This window comes from Pleurodeles waltl, chromosome 11, assembly GCF_031143425.1.
Source record: "Pleurodeles waltl isolate 20211129_DDA chromosome 11, aPleWal1.hap1.20221129, whole genome shotgun sequence".
Lineage (NCBI taxonomy): Eukaryota > Metazoa > Chordata > Amphibia > Caudata > Salamandridae > Pleurodeles > Pleurodeles waltl.
In genome coordinates this window covers 66,404,511-66,422,349 of record NC_090450.1, presented here as the reverse complement: position 1 = coordinate 66,422,349, position 17,839 = coordinate 66,404,511, and the positions used below count along the sequence as shown (strand labels likewise).

The 17,839-nt window shown below is 41.5% G+C and overlaps 1 protein-coding gene across 1 annotated transcript in view; it reads right to left on the bottom strand.

Moving 5' to 3' along the window:
- KCNMB2 (potassium calcium-activated channel subfamily M regulatory beta subunit 2) overlaps window positions 1-16,809 on the bottom strand; it is a 471,865-nt gene extending 455,056 nt beyond the window's left edge. The window contains exon 1 of the mRNA XM_069213068.1: window positions 16,765-16,809. The gene's annotated coding sequence lies outside the window, so the exon portion shown is untranslated. The remainder of the gene's footprint in view (window positions 1-16,764) is intronic.
- Between the last annotated feature and the right edge of the window lie 1,030 nt (window positions 16,810-17,839).

Sequence of the window (17,839 nt, the reverse complement as noted above, 5' to 3'; positions counted from 1 at the left end):
TTGAAGAGCAATGCCGGAATATTGATGGTGATGCTGGGTGAGGCAGAGGAAAACACTAATCAAGTTTTATAATAACATCATGGTTTAATTAGTTCTAGTTACTGCACTTCTACCATCTCTAGACACTGTGGCCCTCATTCTGACCTTGGCGGTCTTTTCGCAAGACCGCTGAGTTACCGCCGCGGTGAAGACCGCCGACCGCGGCGGTGTGCCGCTGTGCGCATTCTGACCGCTGGGAGCGTTCCGCCGGAAAACCGCCAGCAGCCACACTGGCGGTCGGCGGGAAAGTGGAGACTGGTCAACCTCCACCGCCACGCCAGCAGAACACCGCCCACAGAATTACGACCCACATTTCTGTGTGGCGGTCTTCTGTTGGCGGTCTTCTGTTGGCGGTCACGTCCCTATGGCTCCCGTCGCCTCCCGGAGGACCAACGCACAAGGTAAGTTGATCGTCCGTGAGGGGAGGGGGGGTGTTGTGTGATGTGGGCGTGCATGGGGTGTGCGTGTGAGTGTGTAGAGGGGGTGTGTGAGTGCGTGTATGCGGGCGGGGGGTGCTGCTGTGTCTATGGGTAATGTGTGCTGTTCGGCAGGTGCGCATGTCGGCATGTATGTGTGCGGGTATGTGTCCCCGTTGTGTATGTGTGTGTAGGGGGTGTGAATATGTGCATGTTGGGGGTGTGTGCATGTCGGGGTACATGTATGTGCATGTCGGGGTGGGGGTGGGGAGGGGGTTCGTACCACCTCTGGGGGGTGGCAGGGGGGTGGAGGGTGTGGGGGGAGGACTCGGGTGGGTAGTGGGGGGTGGGGGAGACCCCTATCAGTGCCAGGGAAGGAATTCCCTGGCCCCGATAGTGCTTACCGCCATGGTTCGCACGGCGGTTCCCGCCCGCAAGAAACCGCGGCGGTAGGCAGGGTCATAATACCCTTGGCGGTCTTGGGACGACCGCCGGGCCGGAGTGCGCAAACTCCAGCCCCGCGGTCATGACCGCCGCGGCGGTCGGAGTGGAGAAGTAGCGGTCGGTCGCGGCGGGGACCGCCACGGTCAGAATGCCATTTTTAATACCGCCGGTCTGTTCGCGGTCCGACTACCGTCTCTCCGCCGACCGCCAGGGTCAGAATGAGGGCCTGTATGTTCCAGGGTTAATATTCCACAATTCCATTGTAATCAATTTAATGACTTCAGAAGGATGGAAGGCTGGGTCAGCCGTGCTGGGATTTAAATTTGTAATCTGCACATTATCACACAGATCAGCATCAGTGGCCTCACAAATTGGGCCTCACCGTCAATTTCTGTGACTAAGGGCCAGATGTAGAAAGCATTTTGCATGGTGCAAACTGCGAAAATCGCAGTTTGTGCCATGCAAAATGCCTTTTGCAATGCACATTCACAATTTGCGAGTCGGTACCGACTCGCAAATTGTGAATGCGATTCGCAAATAGGAAGGAGTGTTCCCTTCCTATTTGCGACTCGCATAGCTATGCTAAATTGCTTTGTGACCGCAAATGCGGTCGCAAAGCAATTCGCAGTTACCACCAGTGTCACACTGGTGGTAACCCATTCGCAAAAGGGAAGGGGTCCAATGGACCACTGCCTACTCTGAAAAACCGAAACCAAAAGGTTTCGTTATTTTTTTTATTTTGCAACTCGTTTTCATTTAAGGAAAACGGGCTACAAAATAAATTTAAAAACTGCTTTATTTAAAAAGCAGTCACAGACATGGAGGTCTGCTGACTTCAGCAGGCCACCATCCCTGTGAGTGCAGGGACTGGCTATGGGGTCGCAAAATGAGACCCACTTCATTAATGTTAATGAGGTGGGTCTTTGCGACCCCATAGCGACTCGCAGTCGGTGTCTGAGACACTTTACTACATCCGATTTTGCGAATTGGAAATTGCCAGTCGCACCGACTCGCAATTTCCGATCTGCAAAATCGGAAATTGCTACACCTGGCCCTAAATCCCCAGAGACTTAGGGCCAGATGTATCCATTTTACCAATAGCGATTAACTAATTGCGCTATTTTGTGAAACGCAATTAGGTAATCGCTATTTGTATGTATGAAACTCCAGGTGTTTCATTTAGCGACTCCTAATGGCTTGCAAATCGACCTACCTCATTAAAATTCATGAGGTAGGTCGCAATTTGCGATGTATTGTGAATGGGTATAATCACAGGGATGGTGGCCTGCTGGGCTCAGCAGACCACGATGTCTGTGATTATTTTTAAATAAAGCAATCTTTTTTTTTTTAATGCAGCCCGTTTTCCTTAAGGGAAAACAGGATGCGTTCAAAAAAGAAAAATTTAAAGTTTTCTTTTAATTTTTAAGAGTAGGCAGTGGTCCGTGGGACCACTGTCTGTGCTTAAAAAATGTTTTTGCATACATTCACAAAGGGCACCCCTTCCCATTTGCGAATGGGTTACCACCTACTTGAAGTAGGAGGTAAAATACAAATGTTTTGCAAACTCATTTCAGTCACAAAACATTCCTACGCTCTTGACACGCCCCTTTCTAATACCGAATCGGTATGTAGTCGGGATTCCAATTTGCAATTCGGTAACTGGTTACCGAATCGCAAATTGCAATGAATACATACCAATATGCATTTTTGCGATCACAAAAATGTACAATACATCTGGCCCTTAGTCCTGATCTTTTCTGCAAAGTCAAGCTCTAAAATAGTTTCAGGCACTTTTATTTCAATATTTTCCTGGAGATGAACTCTGCAAAACCTCCCTGGAAGGGTCATACTTGATCCATGGAAAGACCTAAACACTACACCAGTTTCAGATTACTAAGTGTTGCTCTTGTTAAAATGATTGCGGCAGGCTTTAATTTGTGTGCAAGAAAGCTCAGCCAACCACCAACTATGGCTCTGTGCTGTGCTTAATTGAAATTCTATGTGAACCTCTCGCTGTGTCTTTTCTTGTTTGCATATCTTTGTGGAGAAGGACATCTCTTTTCCACCGAGACACTGATAAACTTTTTGTTAGGACAGCAGGTCTGTCAAAGTCTATTCATCTTGTTACACTGAATTCTTTCTTAAAGGTACCCTGTCAGTTGCCAGGATGTATACTTCCATTTCCTTCTACGGTGTATGAAAGAGATTTAAATTCCTTAAGGCATTTCACATAAGCCAAGACTAAGCTTTCGAAAAAAATCCAGGGTGTTTCATAGACAGTGATATATTAAAGTTTGACTGAACTGGAGGTGCCCTAGGCAGCCTGCAAAATCAGCCTGCCTCAAGATTATAAAGGAATGACCTTGTGTTGAACATATTTCCTTCAATGGGCATTGTTAAGTCAGAGTGTTTGGAACGAAGAGCTGGTGAGCTGGAAGATAAACGACATTTCACATTGATTTTTTTTAACAATATATAGTTTCAAGGGAGGTTCTTTGCAATGCAATGACTCACTGCTTTGGCAATGCTGGATGAGTCACTATCTTAATAGTATAGTATATATCATATATGATGAAAAATGAATGAAAAGCATCAACAGAGGGTTTTCAAGTTAGGTTACCATTGTGCTTTTTCTTAGACTGCGTAGTCCTGATCAATGCAAAAAAAGGCCTTATGAGAAAGCGCCTTTGCCTCAGGATTATTTGAAAAATATTTTTATGTATCACATTGTTTTTTTGTCCATGTTTTCAGCACATATCCCATTCAAGGAGGAAGGCTCTGTCAAGTTCCTCCTGTCTAGGTCTGGACTGGAAACTATAAGAAGCCCTGGCAAATTGCTCAAATCATCCCGCTCACTTCCTTTCTTTTTCCATTTGTTTATTCGCCCCTCACTATCTCTTTCTCATGGTCTTTCGCTCTCTTTCTCTATTTTTCATGCTCTCGTGCCCCCCCCCGACTTCTCTTTGCCTTTTGTCTATTTCCATGAAGCCCAGGAAACGGGAGACCAATGGGGCATCCCTCGATCTATAAAACCAGCCTTCCACAGCTTCAGTCATGGCAGTGGTCCAAGGGCAGCGGGCGGATCCCGCATGTTCTGCTGCTGAGGTGACTGTCACCCCTCCACCATCAGTCATGCTATGTTCATTCCACATTCACTTCTGGGGAGTGAGTTGAGGCACGGAGAGACACAGAGAGGAAACCTATGTTGCTGCATCTGTAATCTATTATGTGGACGCTGATGGCTAACGGATGAGGTGATAGGTGGCATGGAAGCTGAATCGGTCGTTTGAAGTGACGCTCTGAAGGTCCCTCGTGTGAAGAAGCCGACTGCTATATTTCTTGGGTTGCCATCGGTGCAGCAGCTCGGGAAGCTACAAAAATAGGCAGCTGTATGTCCGGGTCTTCCCTTGGATCTTGCATGAGGGCAGCTAATCAGGCTAGCATGAACAGCAACAGGGCTTCACTTTGGGCATCTATTGAGTGGTGACTGAACTTGCTTTTATCCTGGTCATTTTCCAAGGGAAGGTCTCTGGCTTTTGCCCTTGGACTTTGCATTAGGGCAGCCGAGTAAGGCTAGCATAAGCAGCAATTGGGGCTCCCCCTTTGGCCATCTACTATTTAATGAATTAACTTGTCTTTATCTGGTCATTCCCCCAGGGGAGGTCACTGGTGTTTGCCCCTTGCTGCTATTTCATTGTCTCTGCTATTTTTGCCTGCTTCCCTACATGACGTCTAACAGCTTGCTATTATTACTGCTAATTATTGCTGGCCTTGACTCTATTTTTGCCACCTACTCGTCCACTTTGTAAGGTATAAAACTAAATTAAGTCGTAAGGTAACAAAACAATAAATAATAAAACGAGGAAATATTTCAAGTCTGGGGGCACTGCAGGAAACTTGGGTAACTCTGCTTTGGCACAAAAAGCTAAGAAATGTGCAGGGTAAATTGTCGCAAGAGCAAATCGCAGCCCTCGTCCTCCTAGCTCGAACTTGGTAAACTTTATGGACTACCGGATCAAAGAAAAGGTGGTGGCAGATTCTGATATATGGGTCAATTATTTTTCTGATCACTCATTGGTCTCCATCATGATTGAGGGATTGAGACTGAGGCATTAAGGGGCGAGAGTTCTAGGTGGCAACTGGTCCGGTCACTATTATCCGATGAGGCATGGCTCGCTGGCAATTTGGGATTTCTTTTTGATAAATAGGGGCAAAGGGTCGATTTTTATAGTCTGGGCATCTTATAAGGCAGAAGCAAGGGTCACATAATTGCCCATCAGGCTTGGCAATTCAAGAATCTTAGAAGGCAAATAACCTTGCTTCAATTGGCTGTCGAACTAGCTTCGTGGGCTAATATGAGGTATCGTAGAACCCTTCCAAAAGATGAGAATCTTGTAAAGCTAAGCAAAAACTGAGGGATTATTTTACACTATTCGAAATGGAGAGTTCAAGCGCATACCAGCAGAGATTGTATGAAGATGCAAATTCGAAAATGTCTTGCCTGGTCCTCTCGGGTCTGGCAGGAAGCCTCAATGGTCAGGGAACTAGTAAGTCTGATTACGGGAGAAATAGCTTTCAGTACAGTTAAGTTCTCTGAATTGTTCTTGCAGCAGTAGTATGAGACTGGTTTTCATACTACCTGGTTGGAGCTATCAGACTATCTTTAGTCAATTAGTTTCTTGCGATTGTCAAGTTCTCAGTCTGAAAAGCTAATTTTTATTATATCCATAAAGGAAGTACAGGAGGCTCTTGCCACTATGGCAAATGGGAAGGTGGCTAGCAATGATGGCTTTCCAGGCACATTTTTGAAAATCACTGCTATGGATCTTTTACCTTTTCTGATTGACTTGTTCAATTCTGTTAAAGAAGGTAGCGAGATTGCCCATCCATTTAGGGAATCTACCATAGTTCGTTTTTTAAAGAAAGGAAAGAATCCCCGGGATTTAAATTTATATTCCCCAGTCAGTTTTAACGCAGATTAAGAGAAATGTGGCTTTCCGTCTCATTCTATTAATATGCTTGTGAAGCTATATCAAGGTGCCCAAGCCAAGGTATTTGTCAATTCTCAGTAACAGAATCAGTTGACATCAATAAGGGTACCCAGCAGGGATTCCCCTTTCTCCTATCTTATTTTCTTTTTACCTCTTGCGATTATGATCAGGGCCAATCAGGCTATTGAGGCCCTATTTCTGGAATGCCAAAATTAAAAATGTTTGCCAGTGATGCCATGCTCTTTTGAAGCCTGGCAGTGTGAATGTCCAGAGGGCGTTGGATGTGTTTGCGCAGTTACAAGATATAGGGGGCTACAAACTAATTTAAAGAAAAACCATAGTTGCTTCTCTTTAACACTCCCGTTAGCAGTCTTCCTCTTTCCCTTCAGGTTCAAGCTCAGTCCCAAGCCCCTATTTGATATCTAGGGATTTATGTGGCCAACAACTTTTCTCAGCTGTTTCAATTCAATTATGTCCCAATGTTTCATAAACAAAGGGGCTCTTAGATAGATGGACTCTCCTCCCACTGACTATGATAGGAGGAGTGGCCCTTATTAAAATGTCTATCTCCCACTATTACTGTTTTTATTTTTGAATATCCCCATTAAAATAAACAAGAGATATTGACACAATGTTCTAATAGTTTGTGTGGAACAGAAAAACACCTAGGTTTAAGTACTTAGTACTTCAACTTGAGATCGCACAGGGAGGGTTGGGAGGGTTGGCCCTCCCCCTTATCCAGACTTCTTATGAGGCAGCTCTCCTAGATATTCTGGTGAGAGCACTCGCTAATGAAGTAACGTTTGGTTTGTTCTTTTTAGTTACAATGATGGAGGGCACTGAAACCCGGCTTCCGGTTTATATCAAGGTCCCGAAACTACCGAATAAAAACTAGATAGAAGCTAATACGGTGCTGGAGTGCCCGCCTGATAGTATTTTATCATTGGAATCACATTATATCGAGCTACACACTCCTGAATCTCAATGAGGCCAGGTAAGTGGACTTGCTAATCCCACCCTCTCTGGTTAGATATTGATACCTCTCTGGGTTTGAGGAGCTGGTAGAGTTCCAGCTCTAGGGTAAATGTATGACATGGCAGGACATTTGTGCACAGTATGGGGATTCTTGTAAGCAATTCTTCCTTGCTTTTCAACAAATTCCCCATTTTTTGAGGTCTCACTACCAGGATCCTTTTCAAGACATTCATCCTGTGCTGCGGGCACTTTTTAAGTCCAAACTTTTGGACATTGGGAACTGGTACAGGCTGTTATGCAACCAAGGGGTGCAGAAGCACCTGACCGCTTACCTAAAGAAAACTGGGGAGGCTACGCAATGTCGGTTCTCTGAGTATGGTTGGCAAACGATAACACTTTAAGGCCACAAGGCCTTAAGGGCAGCTAATTTTAAAAGGATGTTGTATTTTTCACAAAGGATTGCATACTTGGTTCACTTTGGCTTTATTAGGCAGAGTAAATCAGCACAAATATTATTTTCAATTGCACTTTCTATCGGTCATTCACTGATTTAACAATTCTGGCATATAGAAAGGGTTCCATCATATGCAGACTGGCTGAAGCAATTGCTTAGAACAAGAAAGTTTGACGTGGATTATGCCAAGAGGGTGGTGGGTTTAAAGAAATTCCTGGCTTTATGGCACTACTTTGACAATACAATTACACAATTTGTGGGGGCTGTGTCTTACTAGCTAACTCGGGATACGGGATCAGTATTGGTACACTAATGCTTGAGGTATTAGTTGTCATCCCATGTCTCCTTACTTTGTTGCCACTTTAGCACAGGTTCACGTTATTAGTGCAGAGATAGGCACCAATGTTTTTTTATTGGATTTTCCTCATTTCTGGTTTGCAGAATTATCTAGAAACCTGGTACTTCTGGGAAGGATGGGAAGTTTACAAGAGCCTTCTTTCTGGATTTCGAGTAGCTCTGTATGTTTGGTAGGTGCTCACTTTGTCTGGGCTCTGGTACTTTATGTCAGTGATCTGGCATTATAGTTTTATCCCTCAAACCTATTGCTAGTGTCAGTGTTCCTTATGTGGCATTAGATCTATCCCTTTAGCACATGTGTTCTTCAGCACCTGCTTATTTAGCACTTTAGCATTTGTTCACTTATGCATGCGTTCACTTTAGCATATGCTCACTTTATTTGACCTCTGGACTTCAAAATCAGGTTCTTAGGTTACTTTTTATTTTGGTGTTTAAAGTTATTGTACATTAGGAATTTGATGTGAGATACAACCAAGGTGCACTGTTTAAGCTTGTTAGCTGTAAAGTGTGATTAGGGAGCAGATGCTGCAGTGTCAAAAGTATATTTTTCTTATTTTGCAATGTATAATGTATGTCATCTCTGTTCAATAAAAACTTTAAAAAAAAATAACAGCTTCAGTCAGCAGGGAAATGCCCAATGGGATAAATGTCCAACCCAGCTCTATGGCTCTGCTTCTCTCCCTAGTGGTAGACCCAAACACAGTCTTAGCAACTGATGTCCAAGTCTTAGATCAAGTACAAAAGTGAGTTATGCATTATGATGTTTGTCCATCCTCTTACAACAAATTGAGTTTGAAGAGCTTTTCTCCTCGATGTAACTCAGAGTGTATCAAACAAATAAGTATTCCAGGGAAGTGTCAAATAGTTGGCCCGGTATGCAAGGAAAAAGAGTTAAGTACCAAGAAAGGTGAAACTTTAAAGGTATTCACATAACTACTGAAGTCATTCACTTCTTTTATTTGGGAACCAAAAGTACAGGCAAATGAAAGAAGTGTATATGGTGCCTATAGAATACGAAATGAGCACCGGGTATGGTAAGCCTCATTCAGGAAGTGAAAGGGAGGAAAAAGTATTTGATCCCACTTCTTGACTGTGCTTTTATTACACTTTTTGCCATTTTATCCTTGCCATCTTCTGCCTCATCAAAGGCCATACTGGTGATTTCCATTAAATATATGAAAATGGCAACTTTCCTATGTGCTTACTTACAGTAAGTATACCTGTTGATCAAAGAACAGGTGTAAACACCCATCACCATCCTAATGCACCTTTCTTACAAACAAAAGATAAGGCTGAGTAGTATGTTCCTCTAGACTTTTTAGTCCCACTTTCATCAGTGACAGGGGTGGATCTCAGAGTAGGTAAAGAGGTATTTTGGTCCTAGGTGCTACCATGTACTCTGCGAGCTGGCGTCGCAACTTTGACTCTAGGAAAGGGGGGGTTTGCTATTTTATTGTCTGCAAAATTGGGTTTGCCCTTTCAAGATTTAACATTAAATCCTGTGAACCTGCAAGGAAAGGTACATGATCGGTGTTCACCATGAGGGTTATCCCATACTTCAAATTTTCAGGCATAAAGAATGATCATTTTGTAATTATTAACTATTGGAGCTGCTTGACAAAGCAAGGTTTCTATATCCTAAAGCAGAACTACGGCCATTAGAAAATGCAAAAATCACAGGGATGGTGGCCTTCTGGGGTCAGCAGACCACCATGTCCTCACTGCTTTTAAATAAAGCAATCTTTTTTTTTTTTAAAGAAGCCCGTTTTCCTTGAAAGGAAACAGGGTGTATTTAAAAAGAAAAATGAAAAGTTTCATTTTTTAGGATTAGATAGTGGTTCGTGTGACCAATGCCTGCTCTTAAAAAACGTTTTAACATGCATTCACAAAGGGGAATGGGTCCTCCGGAACCCCTTCCTATTTAAGAATGGTTTTCCATCTATTTGAAATAGGTGGCCATATTTAAGTCACAGAACACCCCTTCATACCTCTGCGATTCGGTATTAAGAAGGAAGCCCAGAACACACCCCTTCCGAATACCGAATTGGAATCCATTGGCAATTCCAAATTGCGATTCGGTAACATGTTACTGAATCACAAATTGGAATTCATACATACTAAAGTGCATTTTTCCATTCTGCGAATTGGGCCATTTGAGACTGGTAAAATGCATGATACATATGTCCCCAAGTTCCTATTGGCAATTTCAATAATAAGATCTCCTCTTCTTTGACAAATAGCGTCCTATACTAGATGTATGTTTATGCAATATGAAATCCTGTAGTAGATGTTTTAAACTGGTAAAGATTCATTTCAAAGTCAGATGTTGTATTTTGAACCAAACTACACTTTGTGACATCCCTTGGATGCCCAAACTGATTTGTAATGCCTCTCCAGACATGGTGTATCATATTACATTGAAGTAGACATTGTTTCAAAATGTTTCCATTTCATTCCAGTCGATGTAAAGAAGAACAGACATAGAGCTATCCTAAGTCTCTGAGAGAGATTTGAGATCATAGGATTTCAAAATTTATCGAGGCACTCAGGCAAAACCGACAAGGGTTGCATCCGAAATTAGTGGTGAAAATGCTTAACAATATAACCATGGATGTGCTTTCCTATGTCTATTTAAAGTGGTGTGGTTTAGCCAATTTTGCTTAAAGTTAAAAAAGGCATCCTCGGTCAGTCTCATCTAATGGATAAAACGTGTTATAGAAATGTGTCAGGTAGGTTTTTGCTCTCAGAGACATATTTTGTGACTGAAAGAACATATTAAATCAAGTTGATTGAATCTCTTTTACGTAAAGGATTACAGGACAGTTTGGTGTACTGTTATGAACTTCTTAAAACATCTTAAAGATTTGTAAAACTTGAACTATTTTAGAGTGGGTTTGCAAAAGAAGCAAGTGGCTATGTTTGCAAGTGTGTGTACTGCTTATCCAGGTTTGAGGCCAGGTATTCTACAGTCCACCTTATAGGATTTTGTTACATTAAGTAAGAAGCAAAACACTCCAGATGCTTTGGACCACATGGAGGACCACTGCCAGTAATGAAACCAAGACAACATGTGGTGTGCCTGACAGCTGGAGAGGTGATAGTGTTCACCAATATAAAAAAATGGGATAGAACTTTGTCTGCTACATAGAGGATTTATTGCTCTACTAGTTTATGGAAAACCTTTGAGCATATTTACTATCAATTAACTCCAAGTTTGGTTTAATTAGCAGTCCATCAGAACAGCTTTCAGTAAGGTTAAAGAGGGCTGCAAAATATGCTTCTTGAAATGTTCAGTCAAAAATATGTGGGAGGCAGAAATAATTTGATCCAAAGGGCAATTATTGATTAGCAATCAGGTTACCACTGTGCATATATTAAAGCCTGAGGCAGAAAATAGCCAATTATGGGATCTCTAGTGTGAATTTTATGTTGTTATAGAAATACACACAAAACAGTGGACACAGGTTATCCATGTCTGTAGCTCTGCCACTTTTAATATGTGTTCACAAAATATTGCTCTCTTGAATATGATGCATATTAGTTGACAGAAAAGTTGAAAAGGCAAAAGTGAATATCCCAAGCTCTATCATGAAACTCTAAATATCATTAAGAACAATATAATGACAATATCTTCAAAAATGGGCCTCTGAATTGGGAGAAGCTTCGAAGGGTCAAGGCAATCTTGCGACAAGGTATCACCTCTTCTTCTAACTTGAAGAGATGCCACCATAGACGTATACCACCAGAATTTCGGATCTACATTTTCACCCTATCTGTATTTCAAATTGAATCATCGATACAGTAACAACACTGTATCTATATCTTTGTCTATAGTTCCATTTATATGTATCCTCTTTTATATCTATATCTATAGCTACATTTATACCTAGATATAGATCTATATCTGGATCTATATCCTACAAAAAGACAGTGAAAAGAAGAGTTATGGTTCTGGCTCAAACACGTAAAATCCATGAAAGTCACCAGTTATGGTTATCACCGTGCACACAACACATAAAATTACTCATACCACCCAGGATGTTGGTTTCCTGTTTTTTTGTGTTTATGTGCCATTAATAAACTAGTGTTTAGAGCATTGCAGATGCTTGTAGTCATGGTGTGTGCACATTGATAACCATTACTGGCTTTTAGGTGTTTGAGTCAGAATCATACATCAGTTTTTAACTGTGCTATTTTCAGTCAATTTCACTGATTTGTTTAGGAAGTAGTTACTTAACAACCCTTGGCTGTGCACGGCCTTCAGCTGTTTGCAGCAAGGGTTGAACATATACCTTGGCCACCACAAGAAGGGGTGGTTGGGCACAAGGCCTGGACTGTTCCTGTTGACCAAGGTTTGGTCCATGGTGCTTGCCCTTTAGCCAGGCCTTTCCTTTTTTAGTTTTTTTTCGATACACATCTTATTATTAATTAACAGACAGCAAGTTTTGCATCCAGAAGCTTGCAAAGGGATCACAAGTTGGATTTCTGACTCTCTAGTTCTCAGCATCCGAAATGGGGGTCGAGCACAGCAATAATGAGAGTATAACATGAACCACAGTTGTCATTTCAGGTGCTAGATTTGTTACTTGCGAATCCCATGACTTTAAAAAAAAATAAAGTTAAGGGAGTCATACTCTTTGCCCTGTGGGTCAGGGTGTGCCTACCCTGCCCTTATAGGTTTTTTTCTAAAACATATGACACTGGAAATGCTAAATCCTATAAAGACAGCAACATGAGGATCTTTTTTAGCAACTAATCCCGTTTCTCAGATCTGCTGTGCTCCTGCTGGTTCAAAAGGGACAACTGGAGAAAAGCCGCCATCCTCCAATTATTTGTTTTATTTTTCACAACACCTGGGCTCGCACATTATTTGCAAATTCCAAAAGGCAGAGATGTTCAATAGTGTTAACTCTTTAAAATCCCCTTCTCGACTTTGCAAAATTAAAATATCTCAAAAACGAATTAACAGATTTACATTAAACCAAGGATAGTACACATTCTGAGTAATGTTTCGCTTTCGTTCTACGTTTGGTGTAGTTTGATACTGGGTATAGACCTCAGGAACATTTCCTCGGGGAGCTAAAATGGGAAAACATTTCCTGTTTCACCCATTTACTAAATTGTGATCAAGTTCATGGATTGAATCAAAAGTTATAAACAAATCACGTTTTCCGACTTCTCTAATCAAAATCCAGCAAAAAGAAGTTATGAACGGCACACCAAGTTGATATAAAGCAAGAAAAGGTCAACGTGTTTCGCCTGCAGTATGATCTTGGTCATAGAATATATAACAGTCGTTTTTATGTTTCACAAATATTTCACATATTTTCTATGCCCAAGAATACTAGTGCTTGTTGGGAAATGTAGTCCTTAATCATTATTAAGGGCTAAAAGTGTAGATTTTTTTCAAATGAAGCCCACAGTTCAAATCCTTGTTCTGACAATTCACTTTTACATAATTACACTAGCTCCAACATCCTATTGATTATGGCATACCGCAATCTTGACAATAATGCCCGAACTGTGTCCTAAATATGAGCCAAAAACACAGCCAAACTTACAACCCTTCAATATAACATTTGAATAAAGATTGACTTTGGAATTAATTAATTTATAAATTTGCAAATGTATATGGTGCATACAAATTGAAATGAGCATCAGGGTAATTTGGAAAAAGGAAAAAGCAACAGAATAACAATTATTGGACTTAATACCTGCAAAGCCTTGTAAATTGTCCATTAAACCTACTAGCGGATCTCAGTGACATTAGTCAAATCGATGAGTTAATTCGACATACAGATAAATATTATTTCTGTAAGTGACTCAATATATGTTATATTTATACAGTGAGGTCAGTAAAAGGTTTGTGGTAACCATCTCAGTCATTTCAGTAAAACACAAAAACAATAATTCGAACAAGGCAAAGTTCCATTAAGCTGAGAAGCAAGTTATCAAATCATGAATATGAAATCAAGTACTAAGATTGTTTTGGTAACTAGCAAGGTCATTTAGTTTCTTCTGAATGGCCAATCATTCCTCCAGGACAGAAAAGGCCATGGCCTCTCCTTCCCTGCTGGAGTATGACCCACCAAATTTAAAGATCCCCGCCAAACAGGCAGGGGTATCTCTACGGTCACCGGAGTTCACTGTGTGGCAACTCCACTGAAGGCACTGAACTTTGGCAAGTGGGCATCTGTTAGGCATTTTTTCTTGTTTCTTAAGACAACGATGTCCATAGCCCTGATGCGCCAAGGGAAATCTACCAATGCGTCGGGCCGCTGTGCCTTTTCCATTCCCAGGTGGGGAAAAAGGCTGACATTTACCATGCCTGAGATAGGCCAGGGTTGCTGTCACAGTGGCCTTATGGTGGTGTGGCAATGTGGTGTCAGATCAAAGGATTACGCCTGTGGAGCCATCTGAGGCTCCATCTTTGTAGGCTAATGCTTCCTCTGACTGTAAATACAGTGGAGGAATTACAGGTTTAGTGTGCAGCAGCACTCAGATTTGTAGTGGTGATCTACCTCCTAAAACTCTAAATGGCCCAGAAGGTATTGATCTTAACAGTCTCTCCTTTCCACTTGTGTGTGACTTGGAGATATACACACTTTTCACTAAGTGCAGTGATCAGCAAGCAGACAACGCCTTAGTCCTGGAGGCCCAAAGAGGTACTGGATTCAGGGAGAGTCCCTGCTGTGAGTTGGAAAAATGTCTTCCTACTTCCAGTAGAGCTCTAGCAGAAACTACTAGAAACGTTTTTGGGCCCTGCAGGACTGTTCACCTCATGTAGAAAATTCAAATGTCATAGAGAAGTGCTAATTCAGTCTAAACAAAAACAGAAAATTTTGAAGTAGATAATTTCTCACAGGATGACACAAGGGGCTGCCGCCTGCATTATGAAGTGAGTGCCTATGTTTGGAAAAATCATATACTGAGGATGGAATAAATAATGGCAATGGAGATGTTGAACCTATTAAATCTGGGGTTTCGAATGTAGATCCTGGATGGCCAGATCCATACAAAGTTTCCAGTATGTATGCATAAAATAAATTGACATACATTGAGTCTCAGTGGAATTGATAGACATAGTTATCTTGCTAAAAAGTTGTTAAGATTTCCTGCTCTTGGAATTAGGTTGGACCCTTCAGCAATTTATCAATGGTAACCAAATTGGACTGCCTGTGAAGTGAGACACAGTGGCTAGGTGTGATGCTGTCGTGGGGGAGGTGGGAAAAATCACAACACACTGATAGCAAACTGGGTTGATACAAGAAGGTCAACTTTATTCAGATACTTAAGAGGCTGAAGATTGTAAGTACTTTCATCTGCTTCCGATTTGGCCAGTCTCATCTCAGTATCCTGCCTTTTTTTCTAACTCTGAGCTTCACACTTGTTGACATCCAGATATGAATTAAAGGATGTGGCTCAGTGTCATAGCAATAGTCCCATGGGCCTAGACCAATCACTAATAAGTGTGCCTACTGACCACTTCGTGGGTAGCAAAACACAACAATAATTAGGTCTAAGTGACTCAGGGCTCCGGTGTCACTGCACCTGCTGTAGATACACCTCTGATATGGCTGTTTGTGGATAAACCCATTGTTCTCTTCAGTGAGATATATCACGTTCACACACAATATATCAAAACATTGTGAGCCTAATGCAACGAAATGCAACAGGATGGTTCATTAACAAAGGCACATTGGGCAGTGTTTGCAGGTATATAGTATGTGTGTAATCGGACGCCAGTCTTTACCATAACCATTCACAAAATAACTAACAAATTGCTTACAGAGTATGCCAGCATATTCACTTGTGAGGTTCCAGTGTATGAATATGTTGGGGCGTTTTTACTGCATCTGTAATTGATATGCATTGAACCCCACACACAATGGACCATGCCTGAAACAGACAGCTGTTTCCATCACTTAATCCCCAAAATAGCTGAAACACTTCTATGGCGCCTATTCCTAGTAAAAAACATGTGATTGATGAACAGGCATGAAAGCTGAGCACTCCTCGCTAAAAGTGATTCTTTCTGAATTGTGCCAATCAGGGACAACAAGGCTCAATTCGCACGCACCCTAGGGCTATCCTTTTCGCTGCCATAATCAGAACCAACCCGCTTGAACTACAAGCATATTTAATGGTCGTCCACATAAAATATTTTTTAACAATTTCTTAAAATTCAAAGAGCTAAGAGGGCAATCTTATGGGCACACCTTTTGGAATATGCTAATGCTGCTGTGAAGTTACTAACACATGTAGATTTCCAATGCGCACATTTTGACAATTTTAGTAGACAGTTTATATACTATCGACTTGTTCTCACCTTAGAAAGCTTGTTTACCACAGAATCGCCTGCTTGCCTACAATTAACATTATTCTATTTGTGAAAATATTTTCAGACTGTTTTCCTCATATCCCCACTACATTTAACAGTGCACATATATATATATATATATATATATATATATATATATATATATATATATATATATATATATATATGAGAAAACAAACTGGTCCTGCTTCTGGCGCGCTCTTTCATGTTGGTGCAGGTGTGAGGAATGGACCATTTCCTCTCATAAATCCAAAAACAAACAGTTGCAAGCAACTTCACCACCGCACTCCAGGAGGAAGTTATTTATTTTTATTGCAGTCAAGATTAAATCACCATCCTTCACCACCGACGCGTTTCGACCTACTGATTAGTCATATCTCCATGTACTTGACTGCAATAAAAAATAAATATATATATATATATATATATATGAAAGTGACTCCTCATTTATTTTATTTTAAGCCTAAAACCTAGGCTGGCCCTGCTAGTGACAGTCCTGCTGCCGAACCCCCTGCTGACTGACACATTATCTCCCTGCTGGGCTGTTGTTAAGGAATGGAAAAGAGAGAAGTAATTTTACTTGCAATCACTGCATCTGTCTTGAGCCTGTTAATGCACTCCTTCCAATATCAGATTCTTCAACCGTGACGTAAACACCACAATAAGACTTCCGCTTGATGTTCTCAAACTTGATTAAAACACTTGATTAACAAAGAGATTTCACTCAGTAAATAGTGTTAACAGTACCTTTCTCCCCAGGTTGTGATCCTCTTCTGAAAAGCTCCTCTGTAATGTTCTGTGCTGCAGATACCCAAAGAATGTTCTCACTTGTCAATGAGCAGCGCCCACTTTGCTGATCGGTGGTTTAAGCACATATCTTCATACTTCAGCCCACTTGCAATTTGACCCTCTCGAACCTCAAAGGCATCGCTGCTTTAGAAGCTCCTAAGCGGAAGTCCAAAGATAACTGCACTTTGTAACTTAAGAAATGGACTGACTGAGAAGGGCAGGTGATTAGCTATGACGTCAGGCCTCGGTGAGTGATTAGTACTTCTGTAACGACTATCGAAGAACACTGATTCATCACAGATGTCAAGCACGCGAAATCTTAATTAAAAATAAGCAAGAAGGCAGGACTTAACTGAAAAAATTATTTACAAAATATTATTATTTTGATTGTCAGTGGCCTAACAGTTTTATCATCTGGCCTGAAAAATGCAAACTAGTGTTTTGATGGTGAATTTAGGACGCTAGTAGCAGGAGAGACCAGCGTAGAAAGAACTATTTAAGAAAAATATAAAAAGTATTGGCAAAGCCAATATGTCTGTCTCGTGTTTTGAGCCAGGGTCAAAAGCATAACAAAAGGATAAGAAAAAGGTTCAGCGTTTTTTTGAGTGAAAGGCTGTTTTCACTATAACCTGGGAAGGGGGCTTACAAAACCCATTCAAGAAAAAAGTGCAGATTTAAATAACGTCATCTTTTTGTAGCATCAATTATATTTCCAAAGATGTGTCCTTCTTGTAGGTCAGCATCATGGATGGCCTCCAGCTTCCTGCTTTCACTACTTAACGCATTGATTAGAAGTTTGTCAGTCTGCGTGCGGGGATATCAGGGACTGTTATTTCTAATTCTGACCACAATCTCTGCACCAAAAAACAACAATTACCAGTTTACCCCCTGGTGTGGGGCATAAGTGCAAGGACAGAAGAATAACAGGTCCTGTTTAATGCGATATTCTCCTAATGGCTGGAAATGGCAGCAAAGGGGCTGGTGGGGACCAGGTGGTTGGGCGGAGGGGAGACAGGCAGAGCGGTTTTAGGAT